This window comes from Mandrillus leucophaeus, unplaced genomic scaffold (assembly GCF_000951045.1).
Source record: "Mandrillus leucophaeus isolate KB7577 unplaced genomic scaffold, Mleu.le_1.0 Scaffold484, whole genome shotgun sequence".
Lineage (NCBI taxonomy): Eukaryota > Metazoa > Chordata > Mammalia > Primates > Cercopithecidae > Mandrillus > Mandrillus leucophaeus.
Window position 1 is genome coordinate 1383168 of NW_012105187.1, and position 23994 is coordinate 1407161.

The following is a 23994-nucleotide window of genomic DNA, read 5'->3' on the forward strand; positions in this document are numbered from 1 at the left end:
TATCTGACATGGTGAAGTGGCATTGTAGATTACTTTTTTTTTTTTTTTTTTTTTTTTGGTCACAAGTGCCTACCGGTGGAAGGGACATGAAGGGAGGATGAAAATCTGGTCTAGCTCTGCTCCAATCCTGAGGGTGGACAGTTGAGCCAGAATAAAATGAAAAGTGAAGCCTCACTACTTACCAGAATACACTTGTGACATTCAACCCTACCTGTAGGCCTTCCTGTGTCAGGCAGTAAAGTGTTGTTCTGGAGCTGAGCACCTGCTTTGAGTTAGAATTGAGACAGGCACCAGAAGTTGGATGCAGTCCACAACTGATCAGAGGACCCTTGTAAGAGACTTTAAGTTGACCCTTTAGTGTTCTTTGGATTGGACTTCCCAGGATTACTCTGTCCCTTTGAAAAAATACATTTGTGTCTTGGGCCTGAACCAAATTTAAATCAGTCTCCTAGAAATTTTGGAAAGGCTGCTAAGGCATGGCACAACATGGCTGTTTTCTCAATACTGTCTCTTTAACTTCTCATTTCCGTGGCAACCTGATTTCTGATTTTCTGAATGGGGGTTGCTGTGGACATTTGCCCAGAAAACAGCTCTGAGTGAGGGACTATCAGAGAGAGAGTTTTATGTCTCTTGGGAAGGGAAAGGTTAACTTTTATTTCCAAGAGGACTGGCTGCATGAGTTCTTGGATGCAGCAGTCCCCAGGAGAGTGCTGTGTGTTGAGCTGTGGCTAGTGTGTGGAGTTGCACACAGGCAGGAGTGGGCTATGCAGAGCTGCTTGTTTACAACAGCTTCCTGAATCTGCTAATACTAGACTGAGTGAATGAAACATTAGTTTGAAGTTCTTGACCCATATTCTTTACATTAAACATTGGTAACCATTTTTTCTTTCAGTCCTTCCTCTAGGTTATTCTGGATTTGAAATCTCTAGCTATGAGATAAAATTAACTGAAATTCTTGACATTTGCCAACCCTAGTCACAGCCCTTGCTGAAGATCACTTCAACATAAAAGCATTTGTCTTTTAGCTTGTCTGAAAATATGTTGCAGTATATTGCTGGTAATGAATTTCTTGGAGTTGAACCATTGGGTAGAGGATTTGTGATTTGAGTTTACCATCTGATTTATGTGTTCTATGGTCATCATAACTCAGATTTGCAGATCTGGGTACTATTGGGACTGTGGGGCTATTGTGCCTGACTTAATTGCATATTTAAATGTAAGGCTAGAAGTAAAGCTAAAAAAGCAGACGGATTTGGAAAATGAGATTGTCCTGTTTTGAGGTCATGTGGAAAGCCAAGAAATTGCTGGAGCAGCTCTGACAGGGATTTCAGGAAAACAGGCTGGTAATATTTCCACTTCTCTCAGCTTGCAGTCTGGCTGAAAATGTACTAAGATCAGCCTTTTCCAAAGGTCTTGGTATTTCTACAGCTGTTTTCAGAAAGTCTTGAATGTGAAAAGCAAAGGAGTCCACAGAATCTCAAGTATCCATGCCCCAATCACTAAAGCTCTTGGATGATGTAAGTGGAGAAGAGCTGAAGCCATGTAAGTGAAGGTGTGTATGACACAGTGCATGTGTGGAGGCTGCCCTTTCAGATATGACATCATGCCTGTGGCCCCCAAAAGCTTCCAGGAGAGCATTGGCTTGACAGCGAATATGCCAAAAAGTCCTTGATAGGAGCTCTGCACATTATATTTCCACTTTCTATTATTTTAGATTCTTTCTTGTTCCATTCACCTGAGTCAGCTGGGCCATCTGCCTAAGCCAGCCAACATCTTACATTTTCTAATTGGTCTAGTTAGTCCAGGGTTAATATGTCACTATCACTAATGAGAGACTGTACTTGCTAGACTCTTAAAGCATTTTTAATGAATGCTTCCAGTGTTATGATTCTTGTTCTACGGAAAAGGAAACCAGGTTTCAGAGAATTTATGTGATCTGCACAAATTATTTGAACAGACTAGTGGATCATGAGGACTATAGAATGTATATTTTATACTGTCAGCCACCAACTTTCAAGTGGTTGAAGCTCTCCATATATGTAATGTGTTTAAAAAGAAGTTTAAAACAATAGAAATGACTAGATTGTGTCAGTGATTTTTAAATATTCTGCAAATGAAACTTAAGTAAAAGCTCAATATGTTAAAGCTACAAGTTCTATTTTAGCATGAATTTATTTCACAAGTTTAGGTTTCTAATACCTACTTATTTTCAAGTTAACCGGTAACATTAACAAAGCTATTTATGAACACAAATATTTGAAATCTAGATTTGTGGATGTGAGTTGGAGCCTTGGAAAAAAAGGAAAAAAAACAAAGTTTATGATAAATTCTTGAAAATACATATAATTTTCTTAAAAGCTAAGCCTACTGAAAATATTCTTCAATCTGATTGAATCAGACACTTGAGAAATGATTAACAGGTAGTTTTGGACCCAGTTTGAATCACTATCTAACTATACCTGAAAATATTCATTTTTCCTATTCTCTCCTAAGCCCAGTCCAATTACCATCCTCTGAAACAGTACTTGTCAAGGTCCCTAGACCTCCTTGTAGCCAAATCTGTCCATAAATTCTCAGTTCTCACTTCATAGGACCCATCAGCAGCATTTGACACTCCTGATCACTCCACTTACTCTCCAGGGTTCCCGCTTTCCTGGCTTTCTTCCCATTGCAAAGGCCACTTCTCAGTTTCCTTCCTGCGCCCCCGTCATTGTCCTGACTACCTCAAACTCCCTAGCAGTCCTTTTCAACCATGGTTTCTCATCTGAACCATGGACACAAAAAAATGATTTCAGAGAACATTTTCTCAACTTTTTCCAAGAAAAATAACTAGTTCTAGGTGCATAGGAAGGAAGTTAATCCTTCACATACAATGGGTGCCTTAGGGGTTTGTCTTAATGTTTCTTCACATAACCTCAGTTGACAGAGGTTGCTAGGCCCAAGCCACAAACATTAGGCATCTGATGCATTTTCATGACCTTAACTCCATCTATATATTGACAACTCTCAAATTTACATCTCCAGCCCAGGCCTATATCTGAACACAAGATAATGTTCTATCCAATTTGACGCAACCTCTTGTAAATATCTGACACCTCAAACTTATCATGTTCAAAAACAAAACCTGATCTTTTCCCCAAAAACTATTCCACTCGGAGTTGTCATCTCTAAGGCCCAAATTTTAGTCATCCCTGAACTTCTGGTCTTTCTCTCACATCTTACATTCAATCCTTTGGCAAATCCTATTATACCTATATTTCAAATACATCCAGAATCTGACCAGTTCTTGCAACCTTTACTTCTACCACCCTGACCTAAGCCACATCATTCTCTAGAGCTTGAACTATTCCCCCTAATTGACCTCCCTGCTTTCATTGTTGGACCTCTACAGTCTATTTCAAACACAGCAGCCAGAGTGATCCAGGCCTTTGCTAAAAATTCTTCAGTAGCTCCCAATTACAATATGTATGGTAAAAGTTGGAAACCTTTACAATGGCCTACGTGATCTGCAGTGCCTCTTTCCTGACTGCTGCAGTCTTTTTGCTGTTCTTAAAATACATTGAGCAACTTCCACCCGGGGCAGTTTCCCCTGCTCCCGCCCCAAACCCCTATGGCTTACTCCTCATTTCTTTCAAGTCTTTGCTTAGATGACACCTTATCAGTGAGGCCTTTCCCTCTCAACCTTTTAAAAATTGTGAAGGCCCTAATCACTCACTATCCCCATTCCATTGCTTATTTCTCCCTATTGTGCTTATTATTTTCTAATATTTTACATAGTTTGCTTATTTATTTTTAGTGTCTTGCTTTTCTACTAGTGTACAGTTTCCTCAAGGGCAGAGATTTTGTCCGTCTTGTCCACTACTATATGCCAAGTATTTGGAACAGTTTGCACAGAGAAATGGTTCCTGAATGAACTGAATGCATGGTGAGTGTTTACTTTGAAATTTGAAATGTGATGAATGGAATTTTAATCATTTTAAATTTTCCTTGTATTGCACAAAATGCCTCATAAATGCATGTTGTAACATCATGAGATGTTCAATCCAGATACCTCCGTGCCCACTCCTGCTAAATATTTATTCAAAGGTTAAAAACCGTCATTGGTTTTGTATGTTGAGGCCAAATTTGAACTTTCAGTTGCATGCTGATACTTTATCTGCAAATGTAGGCCTCATGCATTTCAACCCTACATTGCTAAGTTAATCTAATTGAGTATATTGAAAATACCAGCAGGATTCCAAGTATCTCAGTTCTCTCCCTTTCTCACTCTGTGTGAGTTGTAGCGGGGCTGGTCCCCGCAGGTTGCATTTCTCTTGTTTGGGCATCTTTCTGTCTGGGTTGACCCAATCGCAGGCAGTAGTGTGTGATGAGAGGCAGCTTGGAGAAGCCACGGTATTTTCCCTTCCTTCTCTGCTGCTGTCAGCTTCCTGCCGTGGCCACAGCTTCTGTCAAATGATTCCATCCTAGTGTGTGAGCCAGCTCACACCAGTTGATGAGGGACAGTTTTGTTTATTTTTTTCAACTCCTTGCTTATGTTTTTCCAACTCCATCAATATCACATTGATGACTTAAAATAGGCCAAATCCTGGCTTTCCACTGACAGAGAACCAATTTGTTAAACATTGACCAGCACACCCTGGTGGGCTCAGCCCTTGTGTTCTGTAATACCCCTTTTTCCTTTTTCTCTCTCGGGTCTAGGAGCGGTAGTGGCTTCCAGCTGTTGCTAATCCCTGGATTACTCACTTTTCCCTGTTTAGGACTCAAATCCTTGGTCACCTTTGTAAAGAATTTCCTGCATTAATTCCCTTCCCTTTTAGAAACAGGAAATGATTTCTGTTTTCCTATATTTTGATACCACACCTAAAGTAGAACAACCATGCTATGTTTGAGTGAACTTCAGAGAACCTTTAGCAGCAATACAAAACAAAAAGCTTCGTCTCATCTGAAATATTTGCACCAGTGCCTTGCCTTGGAACACATAAAAATACTTCGATACAAAAAGTAAATCTGTGATCTCATGCCAAAATTATTACAAATTATTTCAAAATGCTACAACTTAAAGACAGTACTCTAATATAGTTAACACTTTATGTGACATTATCCAACATAGTTTTAAATGGTGCTGCCATTTTGTTATCTCCTAATACTGTTTCTGAAGCTTATGGGAACTACTCGAACACTTTTTTCAATTGCTTTTCTTGTAAGTCATTTTCAGTTGCTTTCCTATGGCCTACTCATCATTTGTAGACTTGGTCACATTGTGGATGAGTTACTTCACGGTATATTCAAAGTCATTTAAATACCGTCTTCTGTTTTGATGTATGTATCGAGTGTTTTTCAAGGCTATAAACTCCCTTAGGTTTGGCCACAGGAACAAAGTGTACAAATATGGCGAATAGGAAGAGCTATAACATCCATACTCTCATTTAGTTGAATTGTAAAGATTTTAGCTGCCTTATTCATCACATATGTTGGATGCCCAGTCTTGGGTACTGTGAGCTGTGATATCTGACAATGGTACCAATATTTCAGAGGCAGGGCAGCCTGGTCGTCTAACACGTTCATTGTGGGGTCAGTAGCTCAGGAGGTAATAGGGGTTACCCCGTGTGTTTCCTTCACATGTGTTGATGTAACTTACCCTGAACAATGTTTTTAAATTCATTTTTACCATTTGAATACTACAGGTCCAGGCTGAGTAAGCATCCTTGAAACTATATTGTAGTCCCATCTACAGTCCTACGTCAAGGCTTGCTCCAAAATTGCTCCAGGTCATAGACTTGGACTTTAACTACATCTTCATCTCTATGCCCACCTTACAGAGTCCTCCAAGGAACATTCTAGAGAGCTCATCTTTCTGGATAATCAGTCTATTTAGAGTGGAGCAAGTGATGAAATTTAATGTGAAAGATTCGTTGATTTTCATATTATCCTATTGTCTGCAGATTCTGATCAATCTAATAAATATCCAGGTTAGGCCTAGTCTGGTTTTCTTTATCAAGGGGTCCCTTCTATGCCCAGCTAGAGCCACTAGATCACTAGATCATATGTGCAGGCTGCCTCCGATTTATTTCCTTCACTGCTGCTGGCCTGCCCCTGCCTTTTAGCCCTGATTGGAATGTTTCAATGTTTACTTTGTTCTAATATGCTGTCCCTTATACTCTCTTTTAAATCACCAGCCTTTGACTGTCTTGGTTCTTGTTTACCCACCTTTTCATCAGCCCCTTCCTCATTCTTCAAGCCCAAATTCCAGCTTGAAGTCTGGGTTCTACCATCTGTTGACAGACTTCCTTGAAGCTTATGATCCGCATTCCTGACCTTCCTAGGAGTGTCTACCTCACAATTTTCTGATGTTATGTTGTGCAATGACACCTCATTTTGTTTGTTTTTGCTGTTGCTGACTGGACCATTGCATATCAGATATGGTGTTTTGCCTGCCAGACCAAGCCTTCCCATATTGCATGGGAGTATACTAGTGGCTGTGACCAGACTGATTTTAAGTTCTGATCCCTCTTTCCACTCCTACCCTCAACCTGCTCAGACCTGACAGTAATAGGAAATTGCCCACCCATTTAAGTCCCACAAAAAACCATACTGCACCACTAGCCACTTCAATTATGATGAGTGGTTTTATGGGAAGAAAGGAATTGCAGTATGTTAGTAGTATGCAGTAGTATGCAGTACGCAGTATGATGATAGTAGCTTTGTTGAGTTGGTAGCGCTGGATCCAGTCTCTGAGGGAAACATAATGACTGGATTTCAACTTCGTAGTATTATTCCAGGAGCATGTGTATAGTATCATAAATATGGGATCTCACATGACATCTTCCTGTGTCTCAGAAAAATGGACAGAAAGCAGGTTTCAATAATCTTTTTTTTCTTTTTTTAATTTTACTTTAAGTTCCGGGAAATGTGCAGAATGTGCAGGTTTGTTACATAGGTATACATGTCCCATGGTGGTTTGCTGCACCTATCAACCTGTCATCTAGGTTTTTTTTTTTGTTTTTTTTTTTCCCCACAGAGTCTCACTCTGTCACCCATGTTGGAGTGCAGTGGTGTGATCTCGGCTCACTGCAACCTCTGCTTCGCGGGTTCAGGTGATTCTCCTGCCTCAGCCTCCTGAGTAGCTGGGATTACAGGCGCACACCACCACTCCCAGCTAATTTTTGTATTTTTAGAAGAGACGAGGTTTCACCATGTTGGTCGGGCTGGTCTTGAACTCCTGACCTCGTGATCTGCCCACCTCGGCCTCCCAAAGTGCTGGGACTACAGGCATGAGCCACTGTGCCTGTCATCTAGGTTTTAAGCCCCACATACATTAGGTATTTGTCCTAATACTCTCCCTTTCCTTGCCCCCCCAGCCCCCGACAAGCCCCAGTGTGTGATGTTCCCTTCCCTGTATCCATGTGTTCTCATTGTTCAACTCCCACTTATGAGTGAGAACATGTGGTGTTTCGTTTTCTGTTCCTGTGTTAGTTTGCTGAGAATGATGGCTTCCAGCTTCATCCATGTCCCTGCAAAGGACATGAACTCGTTCTTTTTTATGGCTGCAAGATTAAAGAATCTTTTGCAACAGATGGGAAAATTGAGACTTAGATTGATCAATTGTTGCCCTTGAGATCACACACAGATTTGTTGGTAGAATAGATCCTAGGTTTTGATTTTGGAGAATAACAATCCACTGTCCCAGGGACTTCCAACTATTTGATGAAAGAATGGTTTTTAGTTCTCTGAAGCCTTAAGGTAATTTAATTTTAGAGCTGGTCTGGAACTGACCTTGGTTATTAGTCTAAACCCTCATTTTCAAGGTACTGATGACAGAGAATAGGAAGTATGTTCCATTTCCCTACCCTGTATTGTATGACTGATGGGATGGAGAGGTGGAGTAGGACAGAGGTGTATGGTCTGTCAAGAAAGGCTTGAAGTCCTCTCTCAATCTTTTGTGCAACCAGTTTTATTAAATGGATGGAATTCAGTAGGAAGTGAAATAGGAAACAGATTCTACCCAAAATCCCACCCCACCCTCCACTGCCTTCAATAATGTTAGGCTCTTAATTTTTCCATTTTTCTTTTTTAAAATAATATTTTATTGGCCAGGTGCAGTGGCTCACACCTGTAATCCCAGCACTTTGGGAGGTCGAGACAGGCAGATCACAGGGTCAGGAGTTTGAGAGTAGCCTGGCCAACATGGTGAAACCCCATCTCCACTAAAAATACAAAAATTAGCCGAGCGTGGTAGTGGGCACCTGTAATCCCAGCTACTCAGGAGGCTGAGGCAAGAGAATTGCTTGAACCCGGGAGGCAGAGGATGCAGTGAGCTGAGATTGCACCATTGCACTCCAGCCTGGGTGACAGAGCAAGACTCCATCTAGAAAAAAAATGAAATAAAATAAGATTTTATTGTTTTTTGCATAATGTCTTTATTTTCTAGAAAATGCTTTCTGCTTATTGTCTTTGGCTACTTTGTCAAAACTCTAGGAATGTCAACTCTAGCTGACGCAAAAGAGACCTGAACATTACTTGAGAGCAACAAGGAAGAGAATAAAAGTTTTTCTCACTAAAGGAGGACCATTGGAGTTTACAAATTCTGGTAGGCCAAAGTCATCTATATGCTATATGAGAAACAAGCAAGAAGTTTCTGGACCCTAGTGAACAATTTTTTTTTTTTCTGTGAATCATGGTGAATTAGACCAACTGTATTGCACTGCTTCCATCCTTGAATTCACCTATATGACTGAGGACAACACTGCCACTGCAGATTACCAGCAAAGTGGGAGTTGGTGATGGAAATTTTTGATAAATAGAATATGTATTTCTTCTTCTATTTTAAAATGAAGTTAATAAGGCTTTATTTCCTTCCTTTGACCCATGAGACCTCTATTTTATACGTAGTAGATCAATCAAATGAACACTAGTTGCAAAGTCATTGAATATTTCAAGACAAAGGTCTTCCATTCACATGGAAGGTGGTGACATGGCTGTCTATGAGGCTACCACGTAAGGTTGGGCTGAGGCTTTGTACTGTCTGTCAGGCGTGTCTGTGTCTGTGACAGTCCTTTTATACAGTGGGGACCCTAGAGCTAGTAGATGGATTGGTGTTATGACTCATGGGGCACATGCTGACGTGGGCAGGCATTCAAGGCTGGACCGACTGACGGGGGATTGGAGCATGGGTAAACGCGCAGATGAATTGTCAGAATTGTAAGGCTCTTGTATTGGTTTGAACCCTGAGAGTGCACCAATGAACAACATGAGGCACTGTTTTAATGTGTGCCTGGGTGCAGACAGACTGAGGCTTAAAAGGGCATCAGCACCAAATGAGGATGGGGCAGTGGTTTTATAGTCTCCTGTAAACAGAAAGTGTCTCAATCTGATATAACTTCTATGCAGTACCTGGTTGGCAGTACCTCTCTTGGTCTTCAGGGGATACGTGTCTTCTGGCCAGCTCTCTTCCTGCTTCTGCTATCTTGCTGACACATGCTGTTGGTGCAAGTGGTCTTGCGCCTTGGGACTGGTCCTGAGAAGGGAGGAGTTATTCACCACCACCTCCCCTCCGCCGGCGTTCAGGCCCTGGGGAAAGTCTTTCATTCTTGTCTATTTGGTTATAGAAAAAGAAAAAAGGGACGACTTTCTCAATAACTACTTCAAGCGTGACATGGGGGATGATGTGGCCACCTTGGAAACAAAAACTTAATTTTGGGGGTATTTTTGAGAGACGGGTTGGTGTTCATCATGTTGCAGCAGGAGCATCATCTGTATTGTCTGGTGGTTAACTATAGTTTCAACAAGACTTTTAATAGCCTTTATTATTAGTGGGATAATACAGGGGAGAAGCAGGAGGAGTCCAGTGATGAAGATTACTGTCCCTACCAGCATTTTAAATCCTCCTAAAATTAGAGAACCACCCTCCTAGAAGGTTTGTTGGGTCCCATCCCTTCCAGGTTTGGACTGGGCTACTTTTCTGATATTTGAAGCGATTTCTAGTACTGTTTTTCCATTATCGTCTATGTTAAGACAACAATTGGATATATTAAACTTACCACAGACCCCACCTTCTGAAGTTGTTGGGAATGCTTCTACCCACCTGGAGAAAGTACAGACAAAGACTAGAAGATAGCGGAGCTGTTTATTGGGCGGGATGTGAGTGAAGTCTATACTTGCCAATATTGCCTGGGTACCTGGCCCTGGGCTTGGTGGGTAGGAAAAGGCAGTGGCTGAAGGGAGCCCTGGGGTGACACTGAGTGGCAGATAGAGTAGGACTGGGTGATTTCTCGAACACAGCTGGAAAGGTGAGGATAAGTGAGAATAGGGCGGAGAAATTGTAAGAGAGGTTTGTAACCAACGTGGAAAAGTTGTGGAGACTTTGGGGGATAGAGATTGTTTGAGAGTGAGGAAGAACAAAGTGACCTTCCTTGACATACCATGGTCCTTGCTTTTGAAGGTTTTGGGCTCAGAAGTCCTCCTTTTCTTCTGAGGAGTAAAGAGGAGAGAACAAGGACAGCGACAGAAACTGGCCTTGCACAGGTTGTAGGGGTACTTGTTTGGCTACCTGATCTGCTAGTGCATTTCCAGTCGCTATAGGATTGTATGGGGTTTGGTGGCCCCTGCAATGAATGATGGCAACTTTCTGTGGGAGCCTGGCAGCTTTAAGGAGTTTGTTGATGAGAGAGCCATTTATGACAGGAGTGTTTTTTGCAGTTAGGAAACCCTGTTCTTTCCAGATGGACGAGTGTGAGTGCACTATGTGGAACGCATAGTGAGAATTTGAATGTACGTTGATCTGTTGTCTGGCTGCTAGAGTGAGAGCTTGAGTGAGGGCAATGAGTTCAGCTTTTTGGGAGGTGGTTCCTAGGGGAAGCGGATTGTCTTCAATAGTGTGTGTGGGGGGGTGACACTATAGCATAGCCAGCATGTTGGAGTCCTCATTGTAGGAAGCAGCTGCCATCTGCAAACCAAGTAAAGGAGGCATCTGGAAGGTGTTGGTCTGTTAGGTTTGGAAAAGGTGTAAGAAAGGTTTGAACAGTGTTCACACAGGAGTGTGTAGGGTCTTGAGTGGTTGTAGCTTCAGGTAAGAGCATGGCCGGGTTTAGACAGGAGCTGGTTAGCACGGTGATGTGGGGAGTTTCTATGAATAGAGCATACAGTTGGAGGAGCTGTTGGGCAGAGATAAGACTTAGTACACTGCAGTGAGCTAGCATGTCTTTGATGTTATGGGTTGAATAAACTGTTAGGTTGGTGTGAAGAGATAGTTTTAAGCTTTCAAGGGTGAGGACAGCAGCTGCCGCCAATGCTTGGAGATAGGCAGGCCATCCAATACTGTGGCTTCAAGCTGTTTAGAGAGGTAGGCAACAACCTGGAGGGTGGATCCCTTAGACTGGGTTAGAACACCTGTTGCAACTCCACGCTGTTCATCGGTATAGAAGGAGAAAGGTTTGGTGAGGTCTAGGTCTGGGAGAGTGAGGACGGGGGCTGAGGTGAGAGCCTTCTGGAGTAGATGGAAAGGTTGGGTAGTAGGCTGTGCGGGGTTTAAAGGCTCATGGAGAGGGCCTTTAGCGGCTTAGTATAACGGTTTGACAAGTAGAGCGAAGGAGGGAACCCAGAGCCTAAAATATCGTGCTAGTCCTAGAAAAGAGAGAATTTCTTGCTTAGTTTGTGGAGGTGGGAGGGACTGGAGGAGGGATATGCGGTCGGTTGTGGGCCCTCAGGTTTGCAGGATAAGTGCTAGGCGTAGATAGGTGACTGGAGGGGTGCATATTTGTGCTTTCTTAGGGGAGACCCGATACCCCCATTCTTCTAAGAAGTTTAAAAGAAAGATAGTATGGGTGTTGCAGTCTCTTTGAGAGGGTCTACACAGGTGTAGATCATCAACATATTGAAGAAGAGTGGACAGTTTTAGGGATAAGGTACAGAGGTTGCAAGCAAAGGCCTGCCCAAAAAGGTGGGGGCCGTCTCTGAAACCTTGAGGTAGTACGCACCAGGTGAGCTGACGTGAAAGGTGGGTGTTGGGGTTTTCCCATGTAAAAACAAAGAGATTTTGGGAATCAGGGTGTAAAGGAATGGTGAAAACAGCATCCTGTAGGTCTAGAACAGAAAAACAGGAGGGAATTGCGGAAAGTTAAGTATATGGTTTAGGAGCTACTGGACATACTAGAAGTACAGCTTGGTTAATGAGCCTGAGGTCCTGGACTAAGCAATAAGTTCCATCTGGCTTTTTGACAGGTAGAATTGATGTGTTAAAAGGGGAGTATGTTGGGCAAAGTAGGTGACTGGTGAGGAGGTGAGAAATGATAGGCTTTAGGTCTATGAGAGCTGCTTGGGGGATGGGATACTGCTTCTGTGATAGCACCTGGGTGGGGTCTTTAAGGGTAATGTGGACAGAGGTGTGGTGTTTTGTGATTGAGGGTGTGGAAGTAGTATCCCAAACAGTGGGGTTAACTATGGATGGGGGATAAGGAAAGGTTGCATGTTTTAAGGTGGGAGGTTGGAGGAGTAGAAGAAAGTTAGAAGCCCTGGAGGGGTCTGGGTTGATGTGTTGGGTACTATGGGGAATGTGGAAGTGGAGAGTAGTGTGGAGTTTTGAAAGGATATCTCTGCTCAGGAGTGGAGTTGGGGATGAAGGCAGGACTAAGAAAGAGTGAGTGAAGGAAAAGGTGTGCAGGGAGCAGAAAAGTGGAGGGGTGGCTTGGGGTTTGGAGGCTTGTCCATCAATTCCCATAACAGAGACTTGGGAGGGCAGGGTGGGTCCTGAAAAATTAGGTAAAGCAGAGTAGGTTGCCCAGGTATCGATTAAAAAACATACTGGCCTACCTGCCACCATCAGGGTTACCCTTGGCTTGGATGAAGAGATGGTAGTTGCTGCGGTGTCCATTCCAGGGCACTGTCAGTCTTCAGCGTCAAGGCCAATGAGATCCGAGTAGGAGGTTTTGACTGGCTCGGGAAGGAATGGGGGCAGTCCTTATAGCGGCTGCTCACAGTCCGACTTCCAGTTGGGTCAGAGGGGGCACAGCCTGGTGGGCTTACCTGGGTTTGGGCATTGTCTGGACCAGTGGCCTTCATTGCCGCACTTGAAACAGGTGCCAGGTGGAGGTGGATTGCTAGGAGGCTTCTGTGTGAAGCTGTGGCCCCGTGGGCCCACAGGGCCCCTGATGGCAGAGGCAGGCATTTGAAACTCTGTCTGTTTTTTGCCTTTTACTTTCCTCATCACGATCGATAAAGACTTTGAAGGATAAATTAAGAAGATCTCACTGAGGGCTGTCGTTGAACTTCTGAAGCTTGCGCCGAATACTGGGGATGGATTGGGAGATGAACTGAAGGTTTAAGATAGTGGTTCCTTCTGGGCTGTCTGGGTCTACGTTGGTATACTTTCTCATGGCTTCAGTTAAATGAGAGAGAAAAGGGCTGGGTTTTTGTCGGGACCGTGGGTGATTTCTGAACGTTTTTCATGGTTGACTGCTTTATGGGCACCCTTTTTGAAGGGTGCAAGAAGACACACAATCATATGGTCTTGATGGTGGCATCCAAGGGCCCCGTCTTGATAATCCCAGTGGGGGGCCTGGTTGGGGACTGCCTCTGCGTCACTAGGCTGGGCAGGAGCTTGGTGATGAATTGTATCGGCATACGCCTGAGCTAGGGTCCAGATACGGTCCCAGTCTTCTGGGGTGAGGGTGGAAGAGAGGATAACACAGAGGTCAGGCCAGGTTAGCTCATAAGACTGGGTGAGGTACTGAAACTCTCTAATAGAAGAGGTAGGGTCTTCTGGCAATGAACCGAGTCTTGTTAATTTGAGAGAGATCAGTGAGAGGGAAGGGAGCATGAACTCTAACAATACCTTTAGTTCCTGCTACTTCCCGAAGTGGGCACCCTAGCACAGGCACTGAAGTAAGGCTGGGGCATGGGACAAAGATGGCACCTGAGCGAGTATGGGCGGGAGAGAAGGAAGAACCTGGAAGTGGTTCCTGCTGAGGGTTTGAATGGGGAACGGGAGGTTGAGTTAACAGGCAGTGGAGGATAGATAGGGGCGTAAGGTGGCGGGATGAATTTGCAAGCCTCAGGAGAGGGCGGTGGAGGAGGACAATGGATACAGGTGATACTAGAATTGTCCTGAGGAGGGGACGGTGTAGAAAAAGAAGTGAATACTGCTGACTGGGAAGATGGCGGCTGGGAAGATGGTGACTGAAAAGATAAAGAGGAGGCTTAGGGATTAAAGAAGATGATTGAGAGGGAGAGGTAGGGGCTGGGAGGGGTGGATAGCAGTCTGCTGGATCAAACAAGGAAAAAGGTGGGGTGGGGAGGAGAAAGGAGATCTGGGTGGTGAGAATGGAGGAGAATGATTTGAACAGGTGAGCAAGAATTGCAGAAGTCAGGTTGTGATCTGAGTGCAAAAAGGCCTGGACATAGGAATTTCTCCCCATTTCTTCAGTCGTTGGCAGTAATTGCTTAAATTAGTTAAAATTGTAAAGTCAAATGTTCCATTTGTGGGCCATTTGGACGCGTTATGTAATTTGTACTGTGGCCAGACTGAATTGCAAAAAAAGACAAGGCGCTTAAGGCGGGTATCTTGCGTGAGGCCTAAGGTTTGCAGATTTTTTATGAGGCAGCCTAGAGGGCTGTCTTTTGGAATGGACGACTGGGAATTTCCCATAACGGAGGGTAGGCTCGGGAGAACAGGGAAAAGGAGACCATCCTGCACGGCTGAAGGGAGACGATAAAAGGAGCGATTGTCACCGCTGCCTTTTTCAAGGCCTTGTTCATGTTTCCTTCGCCCTCACTGATCTCTCTCAAATTAACAAGACTCGGTTCATTTCCAGAAGACCCTACCTTTTCTGTTAGAGAGTTTCAGGACCTCACCCAGTCTTATGAGCTAACCTGGCCTGACCTCTGTGTTATCCTCTCTTCCACCCTCACCCCAGAAGACCGGGACCATATCTGGACCCTAGCTCAGGTGCATGCTGATACAATTCATCACCAAGCTCCTGCCCAGCCTAGTGATGCAGAGGCAGTCCCCAACCAGGCTTAGAGGCATCCCCCTAAGACCAGGTGATCAGTGAGTGCCTGGCACATGCCGGAGCCTTCTTGGACCAATGCTGGATTTTTGGACTGAAGAAACCAAGAGAGGTCGTGAGGATTTTTCTCTGTTAACCGGGCTCCCGGGAAACTTACCAGTAGGCGAGATCAGTGACTGGTGTGCATGCACAGAGAGGCGGCTGGAGGCTGAGGAGCTTCCTTTGTCTGGTTGCTTTGGCCTGCTCTCTGGGGTGGAGGGACACAAGGGACGCGGGCTGGAGCCCTTTCCGGATTTCGGCACCAGATGTAAGGCTCTTGTATTAATTTGAACCCCGAGAGCACGTCAATGAACAACATAAGGTGGTGTGGAGCAACATGCTGGTTTAATGTGTGCCTGGGTGCAGACGGGCTGAGACCTAAAATGACATCAGCACCAAATGAGACCGGACAGGGGTTTTATAGTCTCCTGTAAACAGGAAGTGCCTCAGTCTGATGTAACTGCTACACGGTACCCCAATGGCCTCTCTCTCAGTCTTCAGGGGGTACCTGTCTTCCGCCGACCAGCTCTCTTCCTGCTTCTGCTATCTTGCAGATGCACTGTGCTGGTACAAGTGGTCTTGCGCCTTGGGACTGGGCCTGAGGAGGGACAAGTTATTCACCCACCGCCCCTCTTCCCGCCCAGCTTCCAGGCCTCAGGGAAAGTTTTTCAAGAATGTGTTGGAGAACTGTTCCAGTGAGCACAGGGCTAGGGTAGCAGGATGAATGTTGGTTCCTCAGGGCAGGGTACCTTTCACAGCTGTATGTGGAAGGAAGTGAGGGGGGCCTCCAAACTGAGGATGGGAGTTAGTAAGTGGACAGAGGGTACTGGTTCCAGGAATAAGCTACCCACTGAATGGGAGTACCTAGATTGGGGTTCTTCCTGGCAGCCTTGGCATTCTTCCATCATATCTTTGTAATTGCTTCTTTCCTTTGCATCCAGGGAAGCTTTTGCAAATGGATTGTGTTTAATTTTGAGCTGTGAGCTCTTCATTCTGATAAGCTGTCACAGTTATTTATGAACTAGGTCTCGGAAAGCAATGGCTAGTGATCATGTGTTGTGGACACGCCACTCTCACAGTGTGAATTCGAGGCTGGTGCTTCTTTTGACATGATCAGGCCCCATCTGTGTAGCTAGTTGTTGATCTTGACTTTGCTGAGGGAGTTGGGCACCTTCATCCAGTAGGGCCCTAAGTTGGGGGAGTTGGACTGGATGGACACACAGCTGAGTGCCTGCAGCTCGGGCTTGCCCTCTGGCACCCATTCCTGGTGCCCACTTCTGGTTTTCTTCCAGCGCTTACTGTGGACCTCCATGAAGTCCAGCAAGAAGGAGAGCATGGCTCTTAAATCCAGGCCAGACATGTTCAGCACTGGAAACAGCTTCCTGCCATTGTTGGTGGTGATCGTGTCATTGGTGAGCTCCTTGAAGCATAACCACAACTTGCTCTCCTCCAGGCCTGTGTGCCACTTTCACTCTACATGGTCACCCTTCTCAATGCTTGGCCTGTTGCTCATGCTTCATGGTTCTCAGCAGGTGGTCCACTCGGTACTGCAGATGCACACTGTTACCAGTGCTGTGGGAGCTCATCCTGCCTGCCTCCCCCTACCCTTTTCTAAGCCCCAACTTACTACTTGAGAACCATCTTTACTTCTTCAAGACCTGTGAAGGTGCCTGGGTCCCTGTATAGACTGGGAGGAGGGTGAGGACAGAGATCTGGTCAGGAAAGGCACTGGTGGTGAGGGGGAAGGTTATCATACTTGAACTCCTGAAAGGCATGACTAGGCCAGACCTCTTGCTCTTCTGTTTTTGCATACCTTGTTTTTTGACAGGTGTTTCCCAGGTGTATTAGTCCATTTTCACACTGCTATAAAGATACTACCTGTGACTGGGTGATTAATAAACAAAAGAGGTTTAATTGACTCATAGTTCTGCATTGCTAGAGAGGCCTCAGGAAACTTACAATCATGGTGGAAAGTGAAGGGGAAGCAAGGACCTTCTTCACATGTTGGCAGGAGAGGGAGAGAGCACACAGGGGAAACTACCACTTTTGAACTATCAGATCTCATGAGAACTCCCTCACTATCAAGAGAACAATGTGGGAGAAACCGCCCCCATGATCCAGTCACTTCCCACCAGGTACAATTTGAGATGAGATTTGGGTGGGAACACAGAGTCAAACCATATCACCAGGATCACAGAAGTAGTGGAAGTATTTGACTAGAAGGAAAAGGGCAAAAGTCACTTGCTTATCTGGGTGCCATCTTTCTCTTGGCCCTTGATGCTTTCCAGATGTGACATGCTTACCTATGTCTTCTCTCTCCTGAGCTGCACTTCTGCATCTTTGGAGGTCCCTCACTTGGGATGTCTCTGCTTTACCCTTCTTCGAATTTATCCTGAGCTCCTGCTCCTGGAGGTTGACCCCACAACCTGTTATTGAGTCAGGCCTTTTAGGCCAGGTCACACACAGTGTCTCAAGGCTGGGTTACCCTTTGCAGCGTGCACTCAGATCCTGGGCAACTCACATCGTTATGCAAAGGGTAGCCTGCTGCACACCCTCTGCACTCTACTTTTGCACACCGGTTCCAACCAACTCTTCAGTGAGAAGCAGAGCCCAAGCTCTGTGTTCATAGACACCCAGATTCCAGAGGACATGTGTCATTTTCTCTCATGAACTGTCCATGGATGCAGTTCAATGACATTCAGTCCATGGAGCCTGCAGTCGCTCCCAGCTTCAGTGAGCAGTTTTCTGGGAACGCTCCAACTCTCCCACCCACCACTGCACTTAATGAGTATGTAGGAGGTGTTGCCGGGGGTGAGGTGACAGAGAAGCACTCTAGAGAGGAGTGAAATACTACAGCCCACTCTTACTGGGTCTTTCCAACCCCTTCTTAAGATTAGTAAGGTCGAATGGGGTACAAAGGTGAGAGTCTAGGGGCCTTTAGTTGTCTGCTTGGAAAGCCTTGGAGGGCAATTCATTCCATGTCCTGTTATAATTATCCAGAGAGGTCGGCTCTACATTCAGTTGAACCTGTGGTGCTCAGTGGATTCAGCAACTGTCTTAAGCTTAGCCCTAGTTGCCATAACTCATTAAGTTTCTCATAAGATTTACTATGTTAACAGAATGCTGGGAATGGGGTGTGGGGGCGGGTGGAGGAGAAGAAGACATTCACACTTAACACTTTTGATGACATCTCTGATAGCAAATAGATACTGTTACAAGACTCTATCCACCCAAGAGCTAAATCGTTAGTCACAGATGGAAAATGCTGTGTGGTCTTGAGTAAGCCTCTCAGTTTTCCCATCTATAAATCTAGAGTAGCAGTGCAGACTTACTTGGCAAGGTTTTTCTCAGGATCAAAGTACCCTAAATCATATAATTAAAATGAACATAAAGTATTTTCCAAATTTGAAGAACCATGGAAATGAGAAAAATAATTACTAAGAGACCCAGCGAGGGGCTATGCTTGAACTGTTGGCCATTCCTTGGGCAGTAGTAATTTCCTGGCAGCAACTGGCCTGGGAGGGCCCTTGACAGATGTTGCACAGAACTAGTTTAAGAAGGGCTGACTGGCATGTGGTTATTATTTTATCTTTGTAAAGCTACAGTGTGAGGCCTGTGACAGCGGGAGGAGGCCGTGAGGTATTCACTTGACAGCCTGCCATTGTCAACTCTAATGGGAGAGAAACTTCAGTGGCCAGAAGGGCAGCCTCAGATTGTAAGCGATTCATTTTTAGTTCAGCTGCAATAACTCCTGCTGGTGATTTAATCCTGTGACTTAGGAACTCTCCATATGTGCTTGAGTGAATGAATAAAAGAGAGACAGAGTGAGAGAGAGAGTGTGTGTACACATGTGTGCACACACATTCATGTGAACAATTTCTGTTCACTCACTTGTGATTACCAATGGGCCACATTCTACTTAGGTTTTGGAGGCTTGGCATTAAGGATGTTTTGCTAGGATGATTTGTTTTTTGGACAAGGAAGCTAACATAGTAAGTCATGTAATTTAGTTTATGTCTTCATTGTTGCAGAGTTTGGCTGATAGCAAGGGACAGTCGAGAATGATAGTCTCATACAGACCTTAATCCCAGTTCCTAAAGTAGAATGGAATTGTGGAAATCAAGTTTTCTGGTCTAAAATAAATGTTTTGTGGCTTTCTTGTAAAAGGAAAGGGTTGGGAAGTCCCTGTGGAATCTTAATTTTGCCACCACAGATTATTAAAGACCCCAGGTGAGCAAATCAACTGTGAGGAGGTGATTTTTATTGGTTGGCATTGAACAGACCACAGCATAGCTATCACCTGCATGACCTTCCTTTGCCTTTGATAATCGCATGTCAGTGGGATGGAGGATTTTTTTTTTTTTTTTTGAGACAGAGTCTCCCTCTCTTGCCCAGGCTGCAGTGCAGTGGCATGATCTCGGCTAACTGCAACTTCCACCTCCCAGGTTCACGTGACTCTCCTGCCTCAGCCTCCTAAGTAGCTGAGATCACAGGCACGCACCACAATGCCCGGCTAATTTTTGTATTTTTAGTAGAGACGGGGTTTCGCCATGTTGGCCAGGCTGATCTCGAACTCCTGACCTGAGGTGATCCTTGGCTTCCCGAAGTACTGGGATTACAGGTGTGAGCCACTGCACCTGGCTGGGATGGAGGATTTTAAAAGGAGCTGTATTGCCTTTTTGAAAAAAATCTGGAAGTGCCCCCTGCCCCTCTTTTATAATGACCCCTTTGACTGAAACTTAATCTTTAAAAATTCCAGGACAAGGGATAAATTAGTCACTAGAATGTGATTTCCATGTGCTATAAATATTCATATTCTCCCAAAATTCCTTTGTTCAAATCTAATTCTCAATGTGATGGCATTTGGGAGTGGGGCCTTTTGGAGGTAATTATTTCATGAGGGCAGAACTCTCATGAATGGGATTAAAGACATTATAAAAGAGGTTCCACAGAGATCCCTCATTCCTTCTACCATGTGAGGTCACAGGGAGAAAGCACTGTTTGTGAATCAGAAGATGGGTTTTCACCAGACACCGAATCTACCAGAGCTTTGATCTTGGAGTTTCCAGCCTCCAGAACTGTGAGAAATCGTTTCTGTTGTTTATAAACCATTCAGTTTATAATCTTTTGTTATAGAAGCCCTACTGGACTAAGATGCCATGAATGTAGAGATTTTGCATATTTTATTCACTGCTGTATCCCCAGGCCCTAGATATGATCTGACATATATTTAAGGTGCTTAATAAGTATTTGTTTAATGAATGAATCAATCGAAAAAGGGCTATAACCTCCTATTAGGAGTGATCTCTGGGTATTGGCTCATGCTTGCATTTTGGGATCATCTGCATGGATGTCATAAGTGCTAAAATCTTAAGCCACAGGAAATATGGACTTGTTTCCACCACAGTGATTTTCTGTGAAATCACTACCCAAAGATTTTTCACCCTTTCCAAAAATATTTTTTGAATGAATACATGTCCTGGGTGGGGAAGTTTTCCTCTTATTGGGCAGACATTTATTTTCTTATTTCATTTATTATTTCATGCAGATGTCCCCTGTGATGTTAACTTAACCCTACTACTGGGTGTTTCATTTTTTTACATTTGAATCATACTCAAACCCATGCCAGAGAACAATGCAGTTCAGCTTTCTGATGACTACGTACAGTTTTTGCAAGGTGGTCTATCTTGTCCTTTTTAAAACTGAGGACTGATTTAGTATAAAAGATCATTTAGAGAAACTATTCCATCTATTCTAGCTTTGCCAGCATACACAGAAACACCCAATGCCACACAATCACCGAAATGAGAATCACACACCAGGATTAAGGGAAGATGATGCTTTTGATGAGACATTAGTGAACAAATAGAATTTTAGAATCAGTGATAATCTCTGCCTCATTATGTAATTTAAGCCCCTTGATTTGTACCTGAGGAAACCAAAGCCCTGCTGAGCACAAAGTAAGTATGTGTGAGAACTGGAGTTAAGACTTACGCCCTCTGACTGACAGTAAATTCCTTCCATAGTACTGTCACAGCATGCCACAGGGAACAAATGTCTTTTTATCTTTTAATAACTATGTATCAAATGCTTAAGGCCAGAAAGAAGAGTATAGATGTTAACAGTTTTGATATTTGCACTCTACTAGCACCTGGCCACCTGAAAGAGCTTGATGGACTGGCATCGGTGAGTCTTGGAGAGTACGTGAAGACCCACTGCTCACAGGGTGTGAACTGGGAGTTGGAGGCAGTCTGGTGCAGGTGGAAAGGCATTGAACTGGGGTGGAGTGAGGAAGCTTGGATTCTGATTCTGATCGAGCCATTGCCATGCTATATGTATTTTACCTTGTTTAGTCCTAATTACCATCCCTACTAGGTAGGTATGGGTTATTCTTATTTTAGGAATGAGGAAAACCAGGGCTTAGAAAGGTTAGGAAACTTGTTTAAATTAAGGTCACACAGGCTAATAAGTGGCAGAGCTTCATTTGAACCCCAGCCTATATAATACTACCCAAAAGTTACTGCCCAATTTCCCTCTCTGAGCCTCACTGAAAAGAAAATGTTCAGATGATCTCTGACTTTCCTTCCAGGTCACAAATTCTAGAGTTTTTACATGTGATCTTGTTTTTTTTTTTTTTTTTTTAAGTGATGTTTGGCTTTGAAGATTTAGTCCACCCCTCTGTCGCTGTTGGTGAACTGATTGTTATATAGATTTTCCCACATCTGTCTTCCAGGAGAGTGTGCTAAGAGGACCACTGGAGACTGCAGAAGTTTGTTTCTTTTAGGTGTAAGCCTTGTTTCTCAGGATACTATGCTTTTACTAGCATCTTAAATAATTAGGTGACAGAGACTATTAACACTTTATTTTCACATAGCACCAAATAACTAAGAATTGCTATTATTTTGCCAATTAGCCCATGCAATCCTTAGCTCATAGATCAAACCATTATCTTCAGATACATATTAGTCTCGATTACCCATAGAAACAGAACCAATTGAGACCTATATCTATATCTATACCTATATCTTTCTATACCTATATCTTTCTATAACTATAAATGTAGAAAGGGAGGGAGGGAAAGATGGAGAAATAAACTATAAGGAATTGGCTCATGTGGTTATGGAGGCTATGTCCTAGGATCTATAGTTGGCAAGCTGGAGACTCAGGAGAGCTGATGGTGTAGTTCTAGTCCAACTCTGAAGGCCTGAGAACCAGTAGAGCTGATAGTGCAAGTTCTAGTCTGGGGACAGGACCGAAGGCAGAAGACTAATGTTCCAGCTCAAAGACAATGAATGGATTGGATGAGGCTCACCCACACTGGGGTGGGCAATCTGCTTTACTCAGTCTGCCAATTGAAATGTTAATCTTATCTAGAAACACTCCCACAGACATACCCAGAACGATGTTAAACCAACTATCTGGATACCACATAGCCTAGCCAAGTTGACAAATGAATTAACCATTACAATATACTAGAACTATTATGTTTCTACACTTCAAGAGGTGTTGAAGTGACTCAGTCGATCTAAGGGGAAAAAGATGATATGCTATTAAAAATATAAACACAGAAAAAAACTCTGTTTTAGTTAGGGTAAGCTAACTGTTATAACAAATAAACTCCAAAATCTATACTGGCTTAATCATAAAAGAAGTTCATTTCTTGCTTGTTACAAAGTACTGATCAAGTTACCAGGTCAGCAGAGTCCCTGCTAAAAGAGGCCTCTTCCATCTCTAATATGTAGCTTCTGAAGTCAGCCCAAATGTTGTCTTCATCTTAACCAGCTGGGAGGAGAAAAGAGCATGGAGAAGTGCCACATGAGAGGATTTTATGAGCTAGACCAGAAATGGCCCAAGTCTTTTCTGTCACATTCTTTTGCATGGAACTCAGTCACATGGCTGCACCTAACTGTTCAGGGGCGGCTGGAAAACGTAGTCCCTGGCTGGGCAGCCCATATCCCAGCATGTCTCTAAATTTTCAGAGAATAGCTAGCTGTCCACTATATCCTGTACGAAAAATCAGATCTGAGTTCTGGAATTGGCTTTCTTATTAACTGGTTGGTGATCTTTTCTTATCTGTAAAATGTAAAAGCTGGTTGATATCCCAAATGGCTTCGTGCTCTAGAATTCTATGGCTCTGTTTTGTTCTTTAAAAGAAAATGTTCCATGTGAAGACAGCTAGTTCTTTGCCTGGATGCAGTGAAAGTCCTGGTTCATGCAGCAAACTTTGTCTCATGTAGGACTTAATACTGGCAAATCAGGGAACCAAGTCTGGGGGCTCTTTTGAGCCTGTACTGGATAAGTTATTATTCATTGGGCATAGTAAGCATTGATTCATGGGTGGTGGTTCACTGTGTTTGTAGGGGTCTTCTAAGTGGTGTGTGTCCCTGGCTCACATGAAGATTTTCCAGAGGGTTAGGTGTTACAGCCAGCATTTTTAGAGGATGTTATCTTTAATTTTTATATGTACCTACTCCTAAACTGATCAAAGAACATCTACAATGAAAGAGTTTTGTTAGTTTTTCTTTCCCACCTCCCCATTCACAATTGCGCTTCTCTACCTTTATAAACAAAAGTCTACTGCTTACTCAGCCTGCGTCTTACATAGTTCATTGTTCCAAGTGTAGAAACCTCTAGGGCACCAAAGTGATTTTTTAAAAATATGTGTCATTTATATTCAAGATATTAAACATACTTTCTCCATCTGGCACATTAAAGAGTGTATTTACAATAAAAGTTTTGCTTTTTATGTTTAGTAATAATTTGTGAAAAGTATATGTAGTTATGTTGTTTTGATCAATTATGTACCACTTATAATTGAGAATACAGCTCAGTAAAACATTATTTAACGTATAGCCTTATAGTGACAGAAACTTAAAATTTTTTTTATTTATATTTGATACTTTAAAATTTAAAACTATTTTGCCCTAAGAGAAAATTCTATAGCAAAGGCGAAACA

The 23994-nt window shown here is 43.6% G+C and overlaps 1 protein-coding gene across 3 annotated transcripts in view; it reads left to right on the forward strand.

Moving 5' to 3' along the window:
- The window catches only part of RGL1 (ral guanine nucleotide dissociation stimulator-like 1), a 299547-nt gene that overhangs the window by 65006 nt on the left and 210547 nt on the right, over window positions 1–23994 (forward strand). Inside the window, exon 2 of one of the 3 annotated variants that reach the window (XM_011995346.1) lies at window positions 3816–3925. The exons of the other annotated variants lie outside the window; for them this stretch is intronic. The gene's annotated coding sequence lies outside the window, so the exon portion shown is untranslated. The remainder of the gene's footprint in view (window positions 1–3815; window positions 3926–23994) is intronic. 3 annotated transcript variants of the gene reach the window in all.